We start from the raw sequence: 26,641 nt of genomic DNA, 5'->3' as shown, positions 1-26,641 counted from the left end.
GTAGACCTCGAAGTGTTGAACAGAGACAAATGAAGAGAAACACTTTAAGAAATAGCAATCTTCTTCTCTGCACAGGGTCAGCATTTACAAAGCATAGGGACAAAGGTGACAAATCACTGAACTATAGTTCCTTTTCCCTGGCCTGGATATCGGTTTAAATACACATCAGGGTCTTCTCATCATCTGCCAAACAGTATGCATTCTGTCACCAGGCGAGCAAAATAAGAAAATCCGGTACTGTCGGCTCTGTGGAGATCGTAGTCGGGCGAAGAAATTCTTTTTTTTTTTTTTTTTTAAAGATTTTATTTATGTATTTGACAGACAGAGATCACAAGTAGGCAGAGAGGCAGGCAGAGAGAGGAGGAAGCAGGCTCCCTGCTGAGCAGAGAGCCCGATGCGGGGCTCGATCCCAGGACCCTGGGATCATGACCCGAGCCGAAGGCAGAGGCTTTAACCCACTGAGCCACCCAGGCGCCCCCGGGCGAAGAAATTCTTAACTGAGTCGGTGGATCCAGTTGGTTCATGTGAACCTTCAGGAAATCTTTGGACCCTCAGAAATGATAGACAAAAATGTGGCTTTGTGCATTTTGTCGGTGTGATAGGTCAGTGACTTCCATCACATTCAGGAAGAGTGGGCATCTCCACAGAACTTAATACCACCACTCTAGCATCCATTAGCTAATGTGTGCCAATGGAAGTTAAGAAACGGAAAGACACTCTTTCACATTAAAAAAAAAATTTTTTTTTTACTTATAATTTAACTTAGGAAATTAGATTTTTCATTTTACAGTATTGTCATCTGAAAGTCACTTTTTCCCCCCTCCTGCTCTCTTTGGGCTTAAAGTAGTTCTCACATTATTCAACTTGTAAGGTTTAACGCTCCTGACAACCGGTTTTCAAATTGACTTTTGTGGCCCATTCTCAATTATACTTGCAAATTAGTAAGGGTGGTTGAGTGATAAAAAGAAAACCTTGGATAATCTCCAAACCTCATTTTAGCCAGTAATTTCAGCATTTTCCTCGTTCATTTTTTTTAACAAGAACTTCTTAAAATAGATTTCAAAAATAAGTCATTTGGATTTTGCTTCCATCTATTGTCCCTCTCCCCTCTAGCAAGGATATTAATGACCCATAGCAAAAGACCTGGAATCTTGTAAATGTCCCAGGGAATTTAAACACGAGGTAATTTCCTATTTTCTGGCATCTCAGCTGCTTTTATCAGCTTGCTTTCAACTTTATGATAAATGTAGACATAGGTGGGAACAAATAATATATTTCATGTGTTGTGTTCTCATAAGCTTGCTTATTTTCTTAGGCAAAATCAGGACAAAAGTTCACATAATAAAAATATATGTAATTCATTAGAATTTTACTATATATTTTTTAAATTTTTTATTTCTTTTCAGCGTAACAGTATTCATTATTTTTTCACCACACCCAGTGCTCCATGCAATCCGTGCCCTCCCTAATACCCACCACCTGGTTCCTCCAACCTCCCACCCCTGCCCCTTCAAAACCCTCAGGTTGTTTTTCAGAGTCCATAGTCTCTCATGGTTCACCTCCCCTTCCAATTTCCCTCAACTCCCTTCTCGTCTCCATCTACCCTTGTCCTCCATGTTATTTGTTATGCTCCACAAATAAGTGAAACCATATGATACTTGACTCTCTCTGCTTGACTTATTTCACTCAGCATAATCTCTTCCAGTCCCGTCCATGTTGCTACAAAAGTTGGGTATTCGGGGGCGCCTGGGTGGCTCAGTGGGTTAAAGCCTCTGCCTTTGGCTCAGGTCATGGTCTCAGGGTCCTGGGATCGAGCCCCGCATCGGGCTCTCTGCTCAGCGGAGAGCCTGCTTCTCTTCCTCTCTCTGCCTGCCTCTCTGCCTACCTGTGATCTCTGTCAGATAAATAAATAGAATCTTAGAAAAATAAATAAATACATAAAAAAAAAAGTTGGGTATTCGTCCTTTCTGACGGAGGCATAATACTCCATAGTGTATATGGACCACATCTTCCTTATCCATTCATCCGTTGAAGGGCACCTTGGTTCTTTCCACAGTTTGGTGACCGTGGCCATTGCTGCTATAAACATTGGGGTACAGATGACCCTTCTTTTCACTACATCTGTATCTTTGGGGTAAATACCCAGTAGCGCAATTGCAGGGTCATAGGGAAGCTCTATTTTTAATTTCTTGAGGAATCTCCACACTGTTCTCCAAAGTGGCTGCACCAACTTGCATTCCCACCAACAGTGTAAGAGGGTTCCCCTTTCTCCACATCCTCTCCAACACACGTTGTTTCCTGTCTTGCTAATTTTGGCCATTCTAACTGGTGTAAGGTGATATCTCAATGTGGTTTTAATTTGAATCTCCCTGATGGCTAGTGATGATGAACATTTTTTCATGTGTCTGATAGCCATTTGTATGTCTTCATTGGAGAAGTGTCGGTTCATATCTTCTGCCCATTTTTTAATATGATTGTCTGTTTTGTGTGTGTTGAGTTTGAGGAGTTCTTTATAGATCCTGGATATCAACCTTTTGTCTGTACTGTCATTTGCAAATATCTTCTCCCATTCCGTGGGTTGCCTCTTTGTTTTGTTGACTGTTTCCTTCATTGTGCAGAAGCTTTTGATCTTGATGAAGTCCCAAAAGTTCATTTTCGCTTTTGCTTCCTTCGCCTTTGGAGACATATCTTGAAAGAAGTTGCTGTGGCTGATATCAAAGAGGTTACTGCCTATGTTTTCCTCTAGGATTCTGATGGATTCCTGTCTCACGTCGAGGTCTTTTATCCATTTTGAGTTTATCTTTGTGTACAGTGTAAGAGAATGGTTGAGTTTCATTCTTCTACATATAGCTGTCCAGTTTTCCCAGCACCATTTATTGAAGAGACTATCTTTTTTCCACTAGATATTTTTTCCTGTTTTGTCGAAGATTATTTGACCATAGAGTTGAGGGTCCATATCTGGGCTCTCTACTCTGTTCCACTGGTCTATGTGTCTGTTTTTATGCCAGTACCATGCTGTCTTGGTGATCACAGCTTTGTAGTAAAGCTTGAAATCAGGTAACGTGATGCCGCCAGTTTTATTTTTGTTTTTCAACATTTCCTTAGCAATTCGGGATCTCTTCTGATTCCATACAAATTTTAGGAATATTAGAATTTTACTATTTTTATGTAATATGTAAAAATATGTCATTCATTTTTTATGGAATGTGTGGTTGCTTTTATAATAAGTGAAAACCTCGATTCAAGGAGGTTCTGTGGTATTTAGTAACCAAGCCACCCTACATACATCTCTGCAATCAGCTCATCCTATTGAGTTTAACTTTGGTAACAATTTTATATTATGTTTTAGGCTATAATACAGTTTGTTACTAAAGCAGAGTATCTTTTAGTGAGGACTCTACCTAAATTTACGTTACTTAAATTTAAATTGCAGCTTTACTGCTACTCATAATTAGAGTGACCTTGGGCAGTTGACTTGACTTTTCTAAGCCTTAGTTTTCCAGTCTCCAGAGCGAGTATTGGTGTCATCACCATTATCATCTTCATTAGCAGCAGCAACAGCAGCAGCATCTTGACTTACAGGGTCATTGCAAGGACAGAATAAGATAATTCAAGTAACATGGTTAACAGGCCCATTTTCAAGGAAGGAATATTTAATAAAAGAGTGCTTTTTCTCTTATAGAGTCAAGTAACATCAGTCCTTTTTTCTACTTTAGCATAGCAAATATAATACTTCATCACTTTCTTCTTCTCAAATATTTCTGAGTATTACTAAAGAATGTTTTCTTGATGCTATAAACAATTACATAAAAACCAAGAAAAAAGATCCCTCAAGCAGAATACTGAGTGAACAGAGCCAAATACAGAGAATTATAATCTGATTTCATTTACCTTTTACATAGGCAGGTAGTAATTGTAAGGCAGAAGAACGGAATCTTCTGAGGTACTAGAAATGTTCCTTTTGTTGAACTGGCTGCTCTTAAGGCAAAGGTATTTAGTTTGTGAAAATTTATTAAGCTGAAGACTTTTTTTTTTTTTTTTAAGAGAGAGGGAGAGCTAAGTGGGTGAAGGGACAGAGGGAGAGGGAAAGGGAATTTCTTTCTAAAGATTTATTTATTTGAGAGAGGGTAAAAGCTTGCATGAGCGGGGTGGGGCAGACAGAGAGGGAGAGACAGTCCTCAAGCAGACTCCCCACTGAGCACAGAGTCCAACACAGAACTCTGTCCAAGGACCTTTAGATCATGACCTGAGCCAAAGTCAAGAGTCAGACAGTCAACCCACTGAGCCAACCAGGCATCCCTACCTGAAAACTTTTGAGCCATATGCTTCCAAACTTTTGAGCTTTAGTGAATATATTTATTCACTAAAAAAAAAAAAAAAAATTTTAAGATTTTATTTATTTATTTGACAGACAGAAATCACAAGTAGGCAGAGAGGCAGACAGAGAGGGAGGAGGAAGCAGGCCTCCCGAAGAGCAGAGAGCCTGACTCGGGGCTCCATCCCACGACCCTGGGATCATGACCCGAGCCGAAGGCAGAGGCTTTAACCCACTGAGCCACCCAGGTCCCCCTTCACTAAAAAATTTTAAATGCTTTTTTTTTTTTTTTTTTTGAAAACACCAGTCCATCTAGGTGTTATTTGTCCTACCTTTTGGCCATCCACCTGATGCTGATACTCCATTGTTGACTGATTTCTTCTTGCCTTGTTACCTTGCCTCTACTTTCACTGTTCTAGCTTGTCCTGTGTGTGTGGGCTCAGATCTCCTCCTTTAGTCCTAAAGCAGAGAGTAGAACAGACTGATAGAATTTTCAACAAGCTGTGTGTGGGGAATAACAGAAAAGAGTTGAACCAATACAGTAAATGCCTCAGAGAAAAGCAGGAGCAGAAATGCATGACCAGAACCCTCTGCACGCGTTCTTGGCTGGCTTTTAATAAGGCCCTTGCAGTGACATTGTGCTGTGGCCTAGGCACCCCTTCACATCCCCCAACTGCAAGAGTCTGACGCTGCTCCTCCTTCTCTAGCTGGCGTTCTGGATCCCCGTATTTCTCATGGTTCGGGGAAGGCATTTCCCCTTTGTCTGAGACTCAAGTCTATTCCAAAGTCAGGAATTTTGATCACAGTGGACATACCTTATTACATAAAGCAGGGCACAATGAAGTGTAAGTATGCATGGCCTTGCCCCTTATCAGGTAATGAATGGAGATAAGACTCAAGTCCATATTCAGAGAAGCACTATTGAACCACATACTTTAATATATATATATTTTTTAAGATTTTATTTATTTTTTTGACAGAGAGAGAGAGAGAGAGAAACAAGAGAGAACACAGTGAGGGAAGTGGGAGAACAAGAAGCAGGCTCCCCACCAAGCAGGGATGTGGGGCTGGATCCCAGGTCCCTGGGATCACAACCTGAGTTGAAGGCAGCCCCTCAATGACTAAGCCACCAAGTACCCCTGAATCACACACTTTAGGAACTAACTGGAGGGAAAAACAGAAGGGAGAGCAAGAAGGAGAAAGGACCTACCTTTTCAGCTGGAACTAGAGACCACTTAAGGGGAAGGAGCCAGTGTGTCCAGATTCTCCATGAAAAGGGAGAATTATTGAACTTCTATGAGGTATGGTGTTTTGGGGAAGGAGATGCATAATGATTATTAGGAAATTTTCCCTTGTGTGCCACCTCTGTGGCACCTCTCTAGAACATTCTCAGTTAAGAACTTCTGGGCCTTTAGAGAATAATGTCATTTATTTTGTTCCCTCATGATACTAGGTAAGTATTGAGAGTGCAAAATGGTTCAGAGTAATCAGATTTCATGAAATGTATCAATACACAAAGATTAATTGTACGGTTTTCCAGAACTTATCATTTAAGGATAGTTTTTTTTTTTTAACTTTATTGTTGTATAAGTGAACGATCAATTCAAGAACTTGTCTTCCTCCCCACTAAAATAGGAACAAAGTTACATTCAACATCGTCAGCACCTCTTGCCATATTTAAAAGTGCTGACACTAGAGTTTCAAATTAGTTTATTTTTCATCCCAAATTTTAAAAAATCCTAGAACAGTTTTCTAACAAAACTCAAGGCTAAAACACCTGGACTTCTTTTCCGTCAGAATTTATTAGAGTAGTAATCTTAATTTACATTCATATAGCACTCTGCGGCATGCATTGTACTAAGTAAGAACTTTACATTTTCACTTACTTAATCTCTACAACAAAACTATGAAGTGGCTACTATTGTAATTCTGATCTCCATTTTACTGAGGAAGAAACATGCACAGAGAGGTTAAGAGCTGCTTAAGGTCACACAGTTGGTAGTAGCAAAGCTGAGATTCAAGCTGAGAGAGTTTGCTTGCTCCATGATCTCATTGTTTTATTGTCTCTAAGGAGACCACTTTGTCAGTCTCATACCTACCTACATAATGACAATAAGTCAAAGAGGAGGCAGGATCAAAGGTCACACTTGTGAGTGGAGATCAAGATGTGAAAGGGGCAGTAAAAGATCTCTTTCTGAATTGTTCTTGCTTCATTTTATATTTCCTTTTCCAGTTACACTTTGGAATTAATTTGTCAAACTGCACTAAAAATGTTCTTGAAATTTTGATTGGGGTTGTACTGAATATATAGATAATTAGGGGAGAATTGAAAGTTTTGGGTACTGCAACTACTATAGAATCATGAAATACTTTTCCATTTTATTTTTTTTAGTTAGCAAATGTGCATATTTTTTCATCTCCGTTGTATACATTTTTGTAATTTGTTTCTGGTTTTATTTGCGTTACTACTATGAATGGACTTCCATCATATTATAAATCCTATTTTTGGTATAAAGAAGAGTCATTAAATTCTGTGTATTTATTTCAAAAATGGACACCTTACTGAAATACCTTAATAGTTCTAGACTGTTGGGGGGATGATTCATATTCATCACTTAACACATTACCTGACTCATTTAAAGTACCTAATAAAGGTTACCTGCTATTTTTTATTAGCAAAGGGATTCAATTTATTACTTTACAAATGATTTTGTGTCTGTATCTATAAATAAGATTGTTTTGTAGAATTTTTGTGATAACTTTGTTTTTTAAAAATTGGTTTTTAACCATCTTTAAGAACAAACCATTAATAAATACTCCCTTGTTTAGAAATTTAGCCATCTTTAGGTAAATTCCACAGTCTCCCCCTTTTGCCTCCCAATTTTGTACTCTTGAGATTTCAAGTCTGGATGGTTGGTATAACTAAATATGTAAGCATTATAAGTCATCAGCTGGTTCAGAAGCAAGGAGGATGGGGAATCTCGTGACTCAGCATTTCCCCCACTTTGCACTCCATTACCCAGTCTCATCTTATTATCAGGAACCCTAGGGGACCTTATGACCATCAGAGATAATGGGAAATGTCTTCTCAGATATGAGCCGGGCATATCCTCGTAATTTAACCAGGACAAGGCCCAGGAAGGGATATATCCCAGGAAGAACTTGGCCCAGGGAAAGCTGTGGGCCCTGAGCATGGCAATGATTGGTAGTAACCTCAAACACTTGTGCCAGATGTCCCTGCAAGCCACAACGAGGTTGGGCATCCTTCCTGCCCTGAGAGTACAGGAAGAACAAGAACCAAGAAGATCCTTCTGCAGAGGCCTTTTACACATATTCTGGCTGTGAGGGTAGAGATTTCTTCCTTTTCACCATCGTTGGGACTAAGGTCACCTACAGTTTTATGGGTCCCAGTGAAAGAAAACAGAACGATAGAAGTCCATTCAAGGTGCTCTAACAATGAGAAAGAAGAGCAGAGCAAACAGAACACCTACCCAGGACTGCTGGCAGAGATAGATGGTAACCTGATTAAAAGTAATAAAAGTACTTATATGAAGAATGTCTGTCTTGAACTTAAAACAATTTATTTCTGAGCTTAATACTTCAGAGAGTTGAAGGAGAAAAAAATCATTGATTGCTTGGGCAAATGGAAAGGCAAAGCATAAAGATGGATACTATGTGAGAAAATATAAAAGATGTGAAGACTATGTCTGATACATACTGTACATGAATAGTACTATTCCACTGGGAGAGAGAAAAAAGAGAAAACAGATGAAGGAAGGACAAAAATTAAGTAATAGACTAAAATATCCCTGAATTGGAGCAGTGGCAGATTTAGCAGACTAAAAGAGCAGGAGTGGTGAGAAAAGACTGGGATAGACTGGTAAAACTCTTAATGTCCAAGGTTAAAGGGAAACCTTACAAAAATCTGTCTAATCCAGTCAAGATTCCTAAAAAAGTCACACTCATTGTGCTTCTCTTTTATGTTACTGGGAGATAGAGTGCAGTGTAGTAGTGTCTAGACTTCAGAGAGAAAAGTACTACAATGTAGTATTACTATACTACTAAGTCAAGATAGCCTTCCTCTGTTGAGATGAAAGAAAAATAATTCAGGATATAAGTAATTCAAAGAGGAGGTCCTATGCCCCTGTCTGAGCAAAGTATATTTAAGAAAAGACCACAAACAACAAGCAGGTAGGACAAATTAGGGAATGCTAAAGAAGGGAGTAAAATAGTGCTGAGAAACAGTATATATGATATTTAGTAAAGATAGATTGCCTGGGAATAAATAATATATAAGTGTGAATGAAGGACTTTAGAAAATATATATGCTAACCAAATTTAGTAGCAGCTTGGACCTAAAGGGGCTGAAATATCTGGGAAACAGCTATGAGATAGAGAAGGAAGAAAATTTTCTGAAGATCTCAGTTTATAGGGGATGTGAAGGCAATGAGAGGTGGGGCAGGGAGACAAGTTAACAGTGAGATAAACAACTTTTATAGGTAGGGGATATAATAGTCTTAAAAATTAATTGTAGTATTGTTAAGACATTCAGTAAGAGTATAGCTGGTAACAGAATGGAGATCATTAAAAGAGTAGAAAAGCACAGTCGATCTTTCTGTTTCCCAAAGGAAATGAAGAATAGCGTCATTAACACGAGCAAATCAAAGACAAAGGAAAAAAATGACCAAACAACACATGAAAATGAATAAACAACACTTGAAAAATGAAGAAACAACACTCTAAAGCAAGTTGAAAGGAATAAAATAGAATTATCAGTCATTATATTAAATACAAATATACTGAATTCCTGCATTAAAGTGTAGGGACTTGTAGGAAGGATTAAAAGAAGAATATATGTTATTTACATGCAACATACTTAAAATGAAATGATGAAAGATTGTAATAGAGTGGTGGTAAAAAATATACTAGAAAGTCAGAGGGAAGAATAAAGGAAGATCAGCAATGTTAGCATCAGATAAGGCGAAATTAGAGTTAAGAAATGCAAACAGGATGAAATGTGAAATGAGATGTTATAATGAGAAAAAGTACAATTTGTGAAACAGTTATGAAAATCAGGAGCTTAGGTACCAAAACCAAATAGCCAAATTTATTATGGTTTTCTACAAATTGACTTTAATTTCAACAAAATGGTTAATTTTATTGTTATAATCAATTTTTGTTATAGTAAGAGACAAATATAAGCAATTAAAAAGTTATATTCAAAGCATACAAAATTTAAATGTATTTTCATCACAAATAGAAATAAGAGAAAATATTAAAAACTGAAGAATTAATTTATATAACATCATTAAAGTTATTTTCCTTTGAAAGTATTTAAACTTATCTATTAAAATCAAAGGACAAAATGATATTTTTTAAAGAAAGCCAACATCTTAAAATCAGTTTTTAAAATTTAATTGCATTCTATTAAATATTTTCATAAAAGAAAATTTCCCATTTTAGTGCACTCTAGAACTCTAAGAATACCAGGGAAATGAATCTTGAGGCAAGAATTTATTGTATTCATAACAACTGAAAGGAAGGATTTGGGACAAGTTAATTTGTTTCTCCCTTTCCTGGAGTATTAATCTCACTCAAATCCTCATTGAGCTTTAAAGCAGTATTCATCTCTGATATCAGCTGCAGAACAACCCATAAACTTCATGACATTCAGAAAGAGTCATCTTTATTTTTGAGCACACTGGTTAGGAAATGTGCAGAAGTGTTTTCCCTGGGGCTGTATCAGTGTAAGTTACAAGAATGGATGCTGAGGTTGCACAGACCATCAGATCTCACACAAGGCACACATGTACTCTCTCAAAAAAAGTTTCTGTGTGTGAGTTCTTGTGATATGAAGACTCTTCCAAAAGAATGCCCAGGCAGGGATCCTTTTTGCTTGCATCCAAGGTAGTTCTGATTATAAAATATCTCAAAATAATAAAGGGAAAGATCAATTTTCAGGTTAAAATCTATGGGATAGTAACAGGAAAGGAAAATGGAAAAAGTATAAAATGCTCTCAAAGGAAAAAGTATAACTAAAATGCTATCACTTAAAAATATCTGTCAGAAATTGGGAAAACTTCACGACCTACTTGGGCAAATGGAAAGGCAAAACATGTCCAAGTTAAGCACAGTTGTCTGTGATACCAGTTTTCTGCTTCTTCTGGCCTCAGTCTGTGCTTATCTTTTTGTATTAGATAATTCTGTTGATATTTTGATAAGAAATCATCTAATTGCTTTTTGAATGCACAGCTTTTCATAGGAGGACATTGTGAAGCAGTGTTCAGCCATTTATAAACTAGACCCAAAAACTATAGGGAAAACTGAGAATTCCCTAACATTGTAAGCAAAAATTTGTGTTTATTCTAAATTACATTTTTCTTCTATTTGGAGTAGAAGATTCATGGCTTTTATCATATTCTTTTTAAAAAATTTTAATTCCAGTATAATTAACATACAATGTTAAATTAGTTTTAGGCATACAGTATAGTGATTCAACAATTCTATACATTACTCAGGGCTCCATCCTGATAAGTGTACTTTAAAAAAAATTTATTTATTTGAGAGTGAAAAAGAGAGAGAGTGCGCATGAGCAAGGGGAGGGGCAGAGGGGGAGAGAGAGAAGCAGGCTCCCCACTAAGCAGAGACCCCCCCCACACACACATGTGGGGCTCAATCCCAGCACCCTGAGATCATGACACTTAACCAACTGAGCCACACAGGCATCCCACTCTTATGTGGAATTTAAAAAACAAAGGAAACAAAAGGAACAAAAAGAGAAAGAGGTAAAAACTAAGAAACAAACTGTTAACTAAAGAGAACTTATGGTTTCCAAAGGGGAGATGGGTGGGGGAATGGGTGAAGGAGGTTAAGAGAAAAGGGTGCCTGGGTGGCTCAATGGGTTAAGCCTCTGCCTTTGACCCAGGTCATGAACATGGGGTCCCCTAGGATCCAGCCCCACATTGGGCTCTTTGCTCCGCAGGGAGCCTGCTTCCGCCTCTCTCTCTGCCTGCCTCTCTGCCTGCTTGTGATCTCTCTCTCTCTGACAAATAAATAAATAAAATCTTTAAAAATAAATAAAATAAAATAAAATAAAATAAAATAAAATTGGGCAGAAAACACAAAAAGACATTCCCCCAATGAATACATACAGATGGCCAACAGACACATGAAAAGATGTCAACATTCTTATCTTCTTCTTGATCTTGGGAGAAGAGATTTCAGTTTTCCACCATTGAGTGTAATGTTAGTATAGGTTTTTCATATATGGCCTTTATTATGTTGAGCTATATTCCATCTGAACCTTCTTTGTGAAGGTCTTTTAACCATGAGTGGATATTGTAGTTTGTCAAATGCTTTTTCTGCGTCTGTTGAAATGCTCATATAATTTTTATCCTTTATCTTGTTGATACGCTGTATTACACTGATTGATTTGTGAATATTGAAAAACTCTTGCATCCCAGGAATAAATCCTACTTGATCATGGTGAATGATTTTTTTTAACACATTGTTGGATTTGGTTTGCACTTTGAATATATCGTGCCATTCTCTCTGGTCTGCAGAGTTTCTGTTGTTAAATCAGTTGCTAGTCTTATGGGGTTTTCCTTGTGTGTAACTATTTTATTTTCTCTTGCTGTTTTAAAATTCTCTCTTTATTGGGTCACCTAGGGGGCCCAGTCAGTTAAGTGTCTGACTCTTGATTTCACTTCAGGTCACAATCTCAGGATCATAAGATTGAGCCCTGTGTCAGGGGCTCTGTGCTCAATGTGGAGTTTACTTGAGATTCTTTCTCCCTCTGCCCCTCCCCCTGCTTGCACTTTCTCTCCCTGAAATAAATAAATAAAATCTTTTTAAAAATTCTCTCTTTATCACCTTTTTTTTTTTTTTCCATTTTAATTAGTGTATGTCTTTGGACTTTGTTGGGCTGATTTTACTTGGGGAGGTGGGGCAGTTCTCTGTGTATTCTGGATGTGGATTTCTGTTTCCTTCTTCACATTTGGGAAGCTTTTAGTTATTATTTCTTCAAATAAATTTTCTGTCCCCTTCCCTCTCCCTTTCCTTTCTGGGATCCTTATAATGTGAATAATATTATTCTTGATAGTATCACTGAGTTCCCTTATTCTTTTTTTTTTTTTTTTTTTTTTTAAAGATTTTATTTATTTATTTGACAGAGAGATCACAAGTAGGCAGAGAGGCAGACAGAGAGAGGGGGAAGCAGGCTCCCTGCTAAGCAGAGAGCCCGATGTGGGGCTCAATCCCACGACCCTGGAACCATGACCTGAGCTGAGGGCAGAGGCTTTAACCCACTGAGCCACCCAGGCGCCCTGAGTTCCCTTATTCTATTTTCATTTTTTATTATTTTTTCCCTCTGTCATTTGGTTTGATTGTTTTCCATGATTCTGTCTTCCAGGTCGCTGATCTATTCTTTTGCTTCTTCTAGTCTATTATTCATTTCTCCTAGTATATTTTTAGTTTCAGTTATTGAATTCTTTTTATCTTATGGTTCTTTTTTAATGTGTTCTATCTCTTTTTTGAAGGTCTCACTGAAGTCTTCTACTCTTTTCTCAAGTCTAGTGAATATCTTTATAATCATTACTTTAAATTCTCCATTAAGTATATTACTTGGGGTGCCTGGGTGGCTCAGTCAGTTAAGTCACAGCCTGTGGCTCAGGTCATGATCCCAGGGTCCTGGGATTGAGCCCTGCATCGAGCTCCATGCTCAGCTTCTCCCTCCGTCCCTCCCCTTGCTGGTGCTTTTTCTCTTTCTCTCTTTCAAATAAATAAAATCTTAAAAAAAAAAAAAAGCACATTACTTATTTCTGTTTTGTTTAATTCTTGTATTGTGATTTTATCCTGTTCTTTCATTTAGGACATTTCTTTGTCTCTTCATTTTGTCTAACTCTCTTTGTTTCTGTGTGTCAGGGAAATATATCAACATTTCCTGCTCTCAAAGAAGAGGTCCTGTTCAGTGTCCCCTGTTCACCAGAACCTGGTGCTTCAGGAGTGTCTCCAGTATGTATTCCTTTCCCCTACTGTTGTAGCTGAGCCATGTTTGTCTTTAGTCCAGTCATCTACAATGTCTCTCTTTGCCTGTTGTTGGCAGGTTTTGGTCCCTGTGTTGTTAGTGGGCCAATATGGGGCTGCCTTGGGCTTGAGTTGGGTCAAACCAGGCAATTGCCAGAACTGTGGTTGTACCGATCTGCAGGGCACTCTTCTTATGTTGACCCCTGAAAGGTTTTTGTTGGTGGGTGGACCCTATAGTCAGACCGGCTGTCTGCCCCCAGTCCACTTCTGGGGCCACAGCCAAACCAGTGTGTGTGGTTATAGTTCTCTCTCCGTGGAACACAAGCCACTTTGGACTGGTAGTGGCCCCTGTTGGGTCTGCTTACACACTGCCAGTCTTGTGGCGCTACTTTGGATGGATACCAGCCAAGAATGTGTATGTGAGGGGGTGAGTCCCCAGGAGAGTGAGGGCCAGGCACTTGATGCCAGCAAGATTCATGCAAGTCCACCACAGTAGGTTACCTGCAGTCATCCTGGAAAAATGTGTGGCCAGGATGGAAGGGGCAGGTTGATAGAGTACAGGGATGGAGTCACAAGCTAGGTGGAGAGCATTTGGGCTGTAATGGTTCCTGCAGGTGTCAGTGTATCTAGGCTGGGGGACAGGAGAGGGAAATGGAATCCTCCAGTTCTTTTGTTTATGGAGAAGTCCCCAATCATCTCTACCCCTACCGCACATGCTCTGAGATTAGTAAACAAATCTTCCATCTGTATGTCCCAGGCATTTTATAAACTGCTGCATTTATGCTGTATCACAGCAGGACTGTTTGTTGTTCTGTCTCTTTAAGGGTGGGGACTCCATTTCCTACCACCCTTTTGCTCTCCCAAAGCCTCGCAGCTTATTTTCAAAGTTCCAGGTGTTTTGCTTTACTGATTATAAGAACTCTTGAAGTTAGTCTCCTCTGGTTTTCAAAGCCAGATATTAGAGGGATTCTTCCTCTTCCCATTGTGGGTCCCCTGCACCTGTGATGCTTTGTGTGGGGTCTACTCCTCTTCCTCCCTTATCCCCATGGTGTCCCTCCCTCCTGTGAATAGTCCTGCAGTTCAGTTCTGTGGGTCAGTTTGGCTCCTGACTGCATCTCCACCCCTTCCTGCTCTCTTTAATGAGGCCTTTTTCTATATTTGGCTGTGGAGAGTTTGTTTTCCAGTTTCCAGGTTGTTCTTTGTGTTATTTACACTGATGTGGATGTTATCTTCGTGTACCCATGGGGATGAGGTGAACCTAGGGTCCTCCTACACTGCCATCGTCCCCGAAAGTCTTTTATTATATTCTTAAAGAGATCTGTGAGGGGAAATGCTTCAGTGAGTCTCTGTGTGCATTTTATTGATATATCTTTTGATCCTAGCATTTGAAGAAAAACATCATTCCTAATGTCCAGTATAGTCATTTGACAACTTTCTCCAAAGTTTTTCCGTATTCCTTTTGTTTTTAAAGTAATTTGTAAATGTACTTGAAAAAAATAATTTTTATTAATTTTGATGGAATTTTAGAATTTTTAGGGAGTCTCTTTCATAAAAATTCCTTTATGCATAATATGTAATATGTATAATAATATTGCATATTATTCTATGTGTTATTTATTATGACTTTAATAGACCTGAATATCTATTCAAAAGAGCTCTTTGCATTAAATAATGTTTATGTAACTGAAGATAATTTAATGAATGTTCCAGGTGATATTTCATAAAACTTTGTAAAGATCTTTACATGTAATAGAGATTAGGTAAAAATATAGTTTTGGTCCTTTTCCCCCCATACGCCTTTAAAAAACTATTTGCCATTTAGTGTTCTCTGTGGTGTTTATATTAGGCAGCTGCATGAAGTTATAAATTTAGCTTTTGCTTTGTGCTAATTTTTGGCATATTTTTTGAAATGGAACAATTTCTAAAAGCCTGCACTGCAGGCATTTAAGGTGAATTCTTTGGTCACTTTTACCGATAATATTCATGCTTTTAAAAAGCACAGTGTTCTCCCTTTAAAAAAATGCATTGTAGGGAACTTAACCTGAATATTTCTTCTCAGCTTCCATTTTCCTTATTTCTAATGATATTTATCTTCTCATCATTGACCTCTAGCTCCTTAGTCATTTTTTTCTATGGTATATCTTCATTTCATCTACTGTACTTGATCATTTCAGCAACGTTCAGTCCAGTAGGCTAGGATTCCTTTCTCTAAAAAATTGGAGACTTCCTGGAATCTTTTCCTTTTAGTCTTGTGTTGCTGATTCTCAATCTTGGATAATTGTTGCTACTTCATGTCTGTTTCTCTGCTTCCTCCTTCCAAAATATTGCTGAAGAATGTCAGGCAGTGGGCCAATTGATTCGACCACCAATTCATTTGTGCTAATTCATCTTGGCGCCGCTCTCCATCAGAAACACTTATACTCAACTTTATAATTTCTCTCCCACTTTATTCTCTGCATCTCTAGCTCCATAATTTCCCATTTATCTCAAGCCTCTGACCTGAGTCTCTTCACTCACGAGATGCACTTGTCTGATTCTCTGTTGATTTATCAAGGTTATCTAATGTTTGCACTCTTCATGATTTTCCTTTACATGTCAAATTTTCCCTGCATCATCATCCACTTTCTCACGTCTTGCCTCTTATATTTGATAAAAAATGTTATTTCATCCTACTTAAGGCTTCCTCCCCATCGGGGCATTTAGTGAATCTCTGCTACCATCTTCACTATGTTGCCTTCCTTCGCACGTTCAATGTAGTAATTTTTTCAGAATTCTTCTTTGCTGTTAAATATTAGCAGAACATTTTGAGTACTCCTAATGTACTGACACTCTATGGCATATTTCACATTAATTATATAATTTTATCATGAAGATAATCTCATGTGGCAAGTATTGCTGTTAGTCCCATTTATAGATGAGCAAACTGAATCATAGAGAATCTAGATTAAGGTCAAAAGTGGGATGCAAATCTAGACCCATATGACCCCAAAATAAATATTCTCAAGCATCTAGTTCTATATAAGAATGAAACATTTAAGAAACCAGAAGTAGATTTTTTTCTCTCCATTAAGTTGGATAAAGGAAGGAGAGTGATAATATAGGAACTAGATGCTTAAGAATTTATTGCTCTCCTTCCTTTATCCAACTTATTGGAGAAAAAAGAATCTACTTTTGGTTTCTCAAATGCTTCATTCTTAGTTTCCTGCTTCATCACAGTTTGTTCCACACATAGACATATGCCTGCTTCATTCGAATTTCTTTTCTCATTCCCCTTCTTTGATATTGTGGTCTACTGACACCACTGCCATTACTTGTCTTTCCTTAGTATTTTCCTTTTTTTCTCCCCAGATAGTGTTTCTTAAAGTTCTCTTACATAATCTCTTGTCCGAGTATCTCATCCTCCTCCAAGGTTTCAAATGCCATCTATAAGTCAGTGTGTACCTATTATAAACATCAAGTTTGAAGTTTCACTCAGTTGGCAGCTCTGAATTTCCGATTGCCTTATGATCATCTCTAAGGGCAATCACAGTATCCATAAACAAGTCATTATTTCCCTGAAACCTTCATTTACTCAGCTTGACTTCTCTTCATCAAAGGCATTACCACCCACTCATTTTGCTAAGCTGGTTTGGCTTCTATTTTCCCTTTGTCCTCTGAAATCAGGTGGTCACGAAATTCTACTGATTCTGTGTTAGTGAGGTTCAGCTTCCTTTTTCTTTTTCTCTTTCTTTTGTTCGTTCTTTCTCTTTCTTCCTTTTTCCTTCCGAACAACTACCTAACTTCCTTCCTTCCTTCCTTTCTTCTTTCCTTCCTTCCTTCCTCCTTCCCTCCCTCTATCTCCCTCCCTCCCTCCTTTCCTTTCTCTCGCTCTCTCTCTTTCTTTCTTTTATTCTATGGCCTGTAGCCCTGATTTCATCATCTGTGTGAATATTACCTATAACAATAACCTTGACTGTTTGCCTTGAGTCATTCCCTCATTCAATTCAATCCTTGCCTTGACCGTTTTGCATAAACAGGCATTTCCTCAAAGCCTAAATGTGTTGAGCCTTTATCATTTTTTAACCCGTACTCTATATCATTTCACCTTCCTCTTTATCATAGTACTGTCAAATTCCCTTTGTAGCATAATCCTTCTGCCACTTGTTTATGTGGAGCAGACTCCATCCTCACTTGTAGGAGAGCACATAATTCAGGCCTGGCCACGAGCAAAAGGCCCTGATGGTTGATTTAGAGATAGAATACAGAGCCACTCAGACTTCAGGAGGAGCCTTATTCTCAATGGGGAATCGGCCCAAGGAGGTGAAAATTGGTTCTTGTGGCCGAGGTGAAAAAATCTTAAATTTTACAATGGTTTGTGGACCTCTGGAGCTGAACCGTACTGTTCAACCCTAACTGATAAAATCTTACTACTTAATTTCCCAGGGTGGGGGTGAGGTCTGGCAATTAGGGAAAAATGTGTTCAAAGTCTCTATAGGGAAAGGTAATTTAAAAATCTTGAGAATCACTAAGCTAGAGTGATTGAAAGAGTGGTAATCGTCTCCTATGGGACTGGCATCTGAAGAAAATAAAGTTTTGATCTTCTGTAACCTTTTAATGCTGCAAAATAATAGCCTGACTGAGACCAGAGCCAAAATGAGGAAGCATACTCAGGGATGAATAAGAAAGGTTGGATCCTGATGGAACCCTTTATACCACTGAATTCAGTGATTTATGAAGTGAGAACTAATGTTGGATTTTTTAATTATGTAGGCAAATTCCCATTTCTGCTTAAGCCATTTTGGGTCGTGTTTATTTATTTTTTTAAAATCACTTTCCAAGGTAATAGTCCTTAAGAATATTCTGACTCTGCCCCATGTTTATATATACTAACCTGCTACTCATCTTCTTTTTCAATTTTGTCATAAGTTATACATTTATATATCTTTTAAATTGTTATTTTTAATTCCACTATAGTGAATGAACAGTGTTGTATTAGTTTCAGGTGTAAGATACAGTGATTCAACTCTTCCATACATCACCCAGTGCTCATTACAGCGAGTGCCCTCCTTAATCCCCATCACCTATTTCACGTATCCCCCCACCCAGTTCACCTCTGATAACCATCGATTGTTCTTTATAGTTAAGAGTCTGTTTCTTGGTTTGCCTCCCCCTCTCTCTCTTTTCTCTTTGCTCATTTGTTTTTTCTTAAATTCCACATTCAAGTGAAATCATTGTATTGTATTCCATTGGGGGGTGTGTATGTGTGTGTGTGTGTGTGCATTTCTTCTTTATCTATCCATGAACACTTTGACTGTTTCCCTAATTTGGCTATTATGTAAATAATGCTGCTGTGAGCACAGGGGTACATGTATCTCTTTGAATTAGTGTTTTTATATTTTTGGGTAAATAGTAGTATTTTTTTTGGGTAAATTTTTGGGTAAATTCACTGGATCAGATGGTAGTTGTATTTTTAACTTTTGGAGATACTTCTGTATCTCCACTTGTTTTCTACATTACTTTGCATTCTCACCAACAGTGCAGAAGTATTCCTTTCTGCACATCCTTGCCAACACTTGTTTCTTGTGTTGTTGATTTTAGCCATTCTGACAGGTGTGAGGTGATACTGCATTGCAGTTTTCATTTGCATTTTCCTGATGATGAGTGATCTTGGGTGTCTTTTCTTGTGTCCATTGACCATCTGTAGGTATTTCAAGAAATATCTATTCATGTCTTTGCTACATTTATATGTCTTTACCTTAGCTTGAGTTTTTTTCTTCCTTTAGCTGTAATGTTGTTTGCTTTATGAACTCCTCTTTTTTTTTTTTTAAAGATTTTATTTATTCATTTGACACACAGAGAGAGATCACAAGTAGGCAGAGAGGCAGGCAGAGAGAGAGGAGGAAGCAGGCTCCCCGCTGTGCAGAGAGCCTGCTGTGCAGAGAGCCCCATGCGGGGCTTGATTCCAGGACCCTGAGATCATGACCCGAGCCGAAGGCAGAGGCTCAACCCACTGAGCCACCCAGGTGCCCCTGAACTCCTCTTTTTAAGACATCATTAAAAATAACACCAGTACTATAGTCCTCAGTTTTCCCTAAACCATGCTATAATAGAAATTTATTCTTAAGTTAATTTTTGTATTTTTTGTATCATATTTTTTAATTGATATGGCTATATTCTAGTGAGTTTTTATGAAGATTGTTTTATTAATCTTTTTTTATCTCCAGGTTCTAGTGGAGTGCTTTCAAAATAAGAACTGCCTAAGAAAATTGATTTAATTGCATTTTTACTTGTAGATTACTGTGCATATTTAATTTTTCCTCAATGGTTCTGAAGAGAAGAGGGAAGTTGATTATCAGAACAGTATCTACACATGTCAAAGATGTAAAACCTAACCCAAAGCGAGGAGACCCAGAATCTCATAAATGATGAATTAACTGAGTCCCTACATACTTAGGCATTTTTGCCACATGGAGTCAGTGGAGTCTAAATGCATAGTATGAGGACTTCCAGCACTGTGGTCCAAAATGGTGGTTGGTATTGGAGAAGGGATAATTGTAGAGCTCCAGTGCCCCAAGTGATGTCTTATTGCATAATGCATAAATCAGTGCTAATTTATGTCAGAACTAGCATCCTTCATCAGTCTAAAGGCAAGTATGCCACTTGACAAAATTGTAGGTATGTGGCAGTGCTGCTGGGAATACTAATTTCATAACTTGACAGGGATGATAATTGTAAAAATTGACATTTTATTGTAGAATCATCTGACTTTCTGAGGCTTTTAAAAATACCAGATTGCATCATTTTATGAGCTAGCAAAGCACCAATATTGTCATTTTTTCCTCTGTTCTTTTGCATCACATCTTCCACCAGGATTTTTTTCTAGTTTTATTGAAATTTAACTGACATATGACATTGTATAAGTTTAAGGTGAATAGCACAGTAATTTTACATATGTATAAATTGCAAAATGATTACCACAATAAAGTTAGCTAACATATCTGTCATCTCACAAAGTTATAATTTTCTGTGTGCGGTGAGAACTTTAAAAATCCACTCTTTTTCAACTGAAATTTATATTACAAGTTTATATATGCCCAGTTGTATAAAATTCTATAGAGTTTACTTCTATATATTTAGAATTTTTTCTTGATTTTTTTTTCATCTGTTTTTCTCTGTCTTTGCCTTGGTTTGGCTTTAAAACAAAATTGAACTGAAAGAATAAGCAGATAAATATATTTGATACTACTTTTAAAAATAAGAAAGGGGGAATGTACCCTACTGGAAATGAAAACACATTGTAAGGTACATTCATTATTAAAGTGATAGAATATTAGAAATAGTAACACCTAAAGCAATCTAATACAGTTTTTAAACATTCTTTGTAAGAAGAAAAAAATGTTCACATAAAATCAAATTATCTTTATTTTTCACTATATATAATTTTACTTACAATGTATTAAAGTTTTTAATATGGAAGTGAAAGTATTAATATTTATGTAATCTTTTATACCTGGACATAGAAATCTAAGGATAAAATCATTTTTATTTTATATATTATATATATAATATATTTATATATTTTATGAAATTTTGACTTCATAAAATATAACAACTCTTCAACATGAAAAGCTTCATATATAAAATTAAAAGCTGAAACAATTGTATTTAAATACAATTAAAAAGAAACAAAACAAACTTCTTTCTATATAAATTATCCTACAAATCAATGAAAAGAAAATGTCAGTTAAAAGTGGATGAACCGCATTACACATTAATACAAAAATGGGAAGGAAGCCTATGAAAGGACTGTTGGACCTCAATAATACTAAAAGTGCTAAACATGGAAACAACATACTGACTTTTACTTGCAAAATTTATGAGCATTAGAGCAAATATTCTGTATGGTAAGATGAGAAAGATAAATGATTCAGTTTTAAATTCGTTTTTATTTTCAAGTAAGCCATTTGACAATAAATATTAAAATATTTGAAGGTGTTTATTTTTATTTTATTTGGGTCAGTAATTCTTCTTCTAGGAATTTTCCATAAACAACTAATCAGTGGTACAACTGTGGGGTTAATTGTAGTGATATTTGTAACAGTGAAAACCTGGAAATCACAAAAATTTTCAAAGTTTAATAATGAATCAAACACATTATATTATACTACAAAATGCAAGCTTTCAAGATTTTACTTACGTAGTAATGGTGTTAATTATATAATGGCGTAAAAGTCATACATTGTGTACTAGGCTCTATGGTAAGGACTTCCATGTAATAACTCATGTTCTCACAGCTGTCCAGGAAAGATAATTTTTCTGTTTTAAGTATAGTAAGATGAAGCTCAGAGAAGTTGAAGTACTTGCCTTTGTTCACAAAGCAAGTAATTTGTGAAGACTAGATTTAATCCAGGAAGTTGTTTCTGGAGCCCACTTTTAACTTCTGTGCTATAGTGTCGCCAGAATGGTCAATGATCACAATCCAGTATTGTGAAAACAAATACGATAATATGCTTAAGATAGTGTAAACTCCAAACGAGCAGATGTGTTTATTGGTTGGGGTCTTAGCTCTGCTTGGATCAACCCCTGTCCCAGTGCAAAGTAACTCTGACCTCCAAGGGAGGAACTGCTTGTTCAGTCTAATAGGGCATCAGGACTCTGTGAATTCATTGGGGACTGGCAGGTTTTCTGCTACTTATTTTGGGTCCTGTAATGTCTGCTCCTACTGGGGATGTGAAATTCCACCCTGTTGGTCATTGGTACATTTTTCTCTGGGATATCAAAACTAGTTCAGTATGATAAGGTACCAAGGCAGACAGTAGGAAGAATAGAAAGCTGAAGTATGGAAAGAATGAATTTTGAAAAGCTAGAGTAGTTGAGTTGATTATAGAGAAAGAAGGAATAAAACTTTCCAAAGAGTGATTAACTTTTGCAACTTACCGAAAACAGGACATAATTCAGAAGTGAATTTGGTCAACATAATTGTCAACTCTCACCACTGACTTTTGAATAATTTTAAAATATAACTGAATTTTGGAACACTGAAAAAAAATAAAATTCAAAGAAAAAAAAAGAGAAAGCTATCTAGGTGCATTTTAGTTTATTCTCATCCTGGCCATGACTTATCCAGAAGCTTGTCTTTTACTTTACTTAAATATTTCAACTCTTGAATAGAATATGTTTTTGACCTTATATTAATACTCTCTTTATATATAGCCCAGACAAAAATAGTTCAATGTCCTTATTTTCACCTTTAAAAGTGAAAAACTGGGACAAGGTTGTGCCCTCTTAAATCCAAGAAGTGTTTTATTTATACTTGTTCCTCCCCTTCCTTTGAATGCTTTATTATAGGAAGGATTACCATATGAATAATTAAAGTTTTAAATGTACAGGGCAGAGATAAGTAAATAGTTACAGGCAAAAACTCATTTTTATTTAAAGTAAAGCAGCTGCAGAGGAGAATTTCAGATGGTACTACTTTTTTAAGAAAGGACAAATACCTTCTTCCTTTCCACATTTTAGTGCACTTACTCAAAATGGTGAATAGCCTGGAGATTAACACAAGGACTGCTTTTCCTTTTTTGTTTCAGATCCATTAGTGGAATATCTTGGCACCCTTAGAGCTGCACAGTGTGGTTTTCTGGGTTATTATTTCCTTTCTGGCAGTATTTTAATGCAAGTACAGAAAATGGAAAAATTATCTGTAGAGCCTCCCATTTTATTGCAGAAGCGACGCAGGGATTAATCAATTTGCAGTTAGAAAAAAATTCCCTAAATTATTAAGCAAACTTTTGAAATTTATTAATTTGCAATTCACAGAAGGATCTTGGCTATATTTGTTTGCTCTGTTGCTGAGAGAAAATTGGAACCTTACGTGAAAAATGGATTGGCCCCAAAGTTCATATTCTGCATGGTAATATTTTTGTAAGTCCTTGTTAAAATCTCCACGTTTTGATTCCCCAACATGGTCTCTTTATGCCACTACTTTGTTTTTTTTCAGAGTAGTCCAAGTCTGGCATGAAATCCCCTGTCAATAAATTCTAATATTCATAAACTCCAATCTCAGTGCTTTTTCTCCATGCTGCTTTTGTCAGGAAGCCTCACCCATCTCTCTGCCCATCTGAAAGTGTCAGTGAGTGATCCATTGTCAGAGAACTTCTACATTTTCCATCTCTAATTTTCCTTTTCAGTTTCTTGGGAATCATTTAATAGAATTCAAGGCAATGATGCCACCTTTCTTTAAAAAAAAAAAAAAAAGCAGCAAGTTGTAGTGTTCCTACAGTTTTTTGTTTTAAGAATATGATTTTCTTTAAATAATATGCTTAGCAAGGATGGTAAGCTATGGTATTAATACTTTGGAATTTATATAAATAAATTACGGAATTCATTTGTAGGAAAGAAAAAAAAATTTTTTTGAATTGTAAAATTCCATTCAGAGATGAGCAATAATGTGAAAAAGACTAAAATTCAATTTGCAATTAATCTTTTCTAAAATAATTATCTATTTTTCTTTTTTAAGGTCATATTTAAATTCCACTTAATCTACAATATAATATTAGTTTCAGGTGTAGGATTTAGTGATTCAACACTTCTGTACAATACCCAGTGCTCAACCCAGCAGGTGTGGTCCTTAATCCCCACCACCTACTTCACCCATCCCCCTACCAACCTCCCCTCTGGTAACAATCAGTTTGTTCTCTATAGTTAACCATCTGTTTGCTGGTTTACCTCTTTTTTTTTTTTTTTCTTAAGATCATTTGTTTTGTTTCTTAAATTCCATATATGAGTGAAATCATATGGTATCTGTCTTTCTCTGACTGCCTTATTTTACTTAGTGTAATACTCTCTAGTTCTACCCACGTTGTTGCAAATGGCAAGATTTCTTTCTTTTTTTTTTTTTTTAAGATTTTATCCGTTTATTTGACAGACAGAGATCACAGGCAGGCAGAGTAGCAGGCAGAGAGAGGAGGAAGCAGGCTCCCTGCTGAACAGAGAGCCTGATGGGGGACTCCATCCCAGGACCCTGGGATCATGCCCTGAGCCGAAGGCAGAGGCTTTAACCCACTGAACCACCCAGGCACCCCATCATTCCTTTTTTGATGGTTGAGTAATATTCCATTGTGTGTGTGTGTGTGTGTGTGTGTGTATCACTTCTTCTTTATCCATTCATCAGTTGATGGACATCTGGGCTGTTTCTATAATCTGGCTATTGTAGATAATGCTGCTATAAACATTGGGGTGCATATATTCCTTCAAATTAATATTTTTGTAATTTTGGGGTAAATACCCAGTAGTGCAATCACCGGATCATAGGGTAGTTCTATTTTTAACTTTTTGAGGAAACTCCATAGTGTTTTCCATATCAGCTGTATTTTTTCATTGCTACCAGCAGTGCAGGAGGGTTTCCCTTTCTCCACATCCTCCTCACCAACACCTGTTGTTCCTCATGTTGTTGATTTTAGCTCTTCTGACAGGTCTAAGTTGATATCTCATTGTCATTTTGATTTGTATTTCCCTGATGATGAGTGATGTGGAGCATCTTTTCATGTGTCTGTTGGCCATCTGTATGTCTTCTTTGAAAATGTCTGTTCATGTCTTCTGACCACTTTTTAATTTGGTTATTCATTCTTCGCATGTTGAGTTTTATAAATTCTTTATATGGTTTGGAAACTAACTCTTCAACAGGTTCTTCCTTTGCAAATATCTTCTCCCATTAATAGGGAGTTTGATTATAGGGAGTGTTGATTATTTTCTTCACTGTGCAGACGTTTTTTATTTTGATGAAGACCAAATAATTTAATTTTACTTCTGTTTCCCTTACCTCAGGGGACATTTCTAATAAGAAGTTGCTATGGCTGATATCAAAGAGGTTAATGGTTGTGTTCTCCTCTAGGATTTGTTTTAGTCTCATGTCTCACATTTATGTCTTTAATCCAGTTTGAATTTACTTTTGTGTATGGTGTAAGAAAGTGGTAAAATAATAATAGTTTTAGTACTTTTGGCATCTAAAAGTAAAAAAAAAAAAAAAAGTAGATTTTCTTTGTGCTTTAAATAATTTGCAATCTTTTGGAAGTTTCAGTAATTTAAGATCACCAGAGCTCTTTAATTACTATTTCAGTGCTTTAAACCATGCTACTTAATGCTCTATTACCCTGACCTAAAAGTATGTGAAGCTTTCAAGAGGTCTAAAATAATAGTATAGAATTTAATTATACATTGAAAAAAGTCTGATTCAACTAGTTAAAAAATTAAAAATAATTTTAATTTTATTTGGCTTTTAAGGACTTCATTTTTCTCTTATAATTTTCCCCGTAGCAACATACTCTGTTTGATCCTATTAACCTTCCCTCCAAATAAGCAGCATTGCTTCTTTGCATATATGTCTTACGTATTTGCCTTGAAACTTGCCTAGTTTAGATTATCTTAAGAAAACAACTTTATTTTTAAGCAGGGAGAATAAATTCTGGACATATCAATAATACAACCTTTAGACAAACAAATACCTTCTTATCTTTAGGTCAACATACACATACACACACCTATACCTTATTCCATAAGAAGCTAGTCTACCCCAGTACATTTATGTTACGGTTTCCCCCCAAATACCACATGTGTTACAGCTTTGTGGTTGGATAAATGGCATATCCACACAGATATAGACAATACACACATATATAATACTTGCAAATTTTCCAAATAATTACATCTTTTCCCATGCCTTCAATTTTAATCTACAGATGGGTGACTTTCAACCATTGTGGTCATGAAGGTTTCCAAAATCTTTATCTGTAGTCCAGTTTTGCTCCTGAGCTTCAATTCTTTGATCAAAAAATCTTTATTCCCTACTTTATTAAGTTTAATGTCTTCATTGTAGCATTGAAAGCTTTTTGCATTATGACCTCAGTCTGTCATTAACAGACTTATCTTCATTCTTTTCTTTCTTCTGCCTATTTGAATTAAACTAGTCCCACCCAGAACAACTTTTCTTAGACAGTTACTTTTTTCTCTTCCACTCTTTTTAGGTCAGTTCTCATGCTCAGAAGCCTTGGGTCTATCCCAAAGTTTAAGCTCTAGAGGAATAAAATGAGTTCATTTTCTTTATGACTATCAAAGTCAGTCCTTTCCATGGAGCCATCAATGAGATATCATCCTTACCTCTCTGGAGCTCTAGTGCTTATTTACACAGAACCTCTATAAACACTTCAAAGAACCTTGTAGTCATTTCTGGAGATGCTTTTTCCCTTATCAAAGTGGAGATGCCTTGATGATGGCCAGTCCTTCTGAAATATAATATCTGTCATTTAGCTCACTAGCTTTATGTGTAAG

The sequence above is a fragment of the Martes martes genome (assembly GCF_963455335.1).
Source record: "Martes martes genome assembly, chromosome: 1".
Lineage (NCBI taxonomy): Eukaryota > Metazoa > Chordata > Mammalia > Carnivora > Mustelidae > Martes > Martes martes.
The sequence above is the reverse complement of the archived record's forward strand: the minus strand, read 5'-3'. Positions refer to the sequence as shown.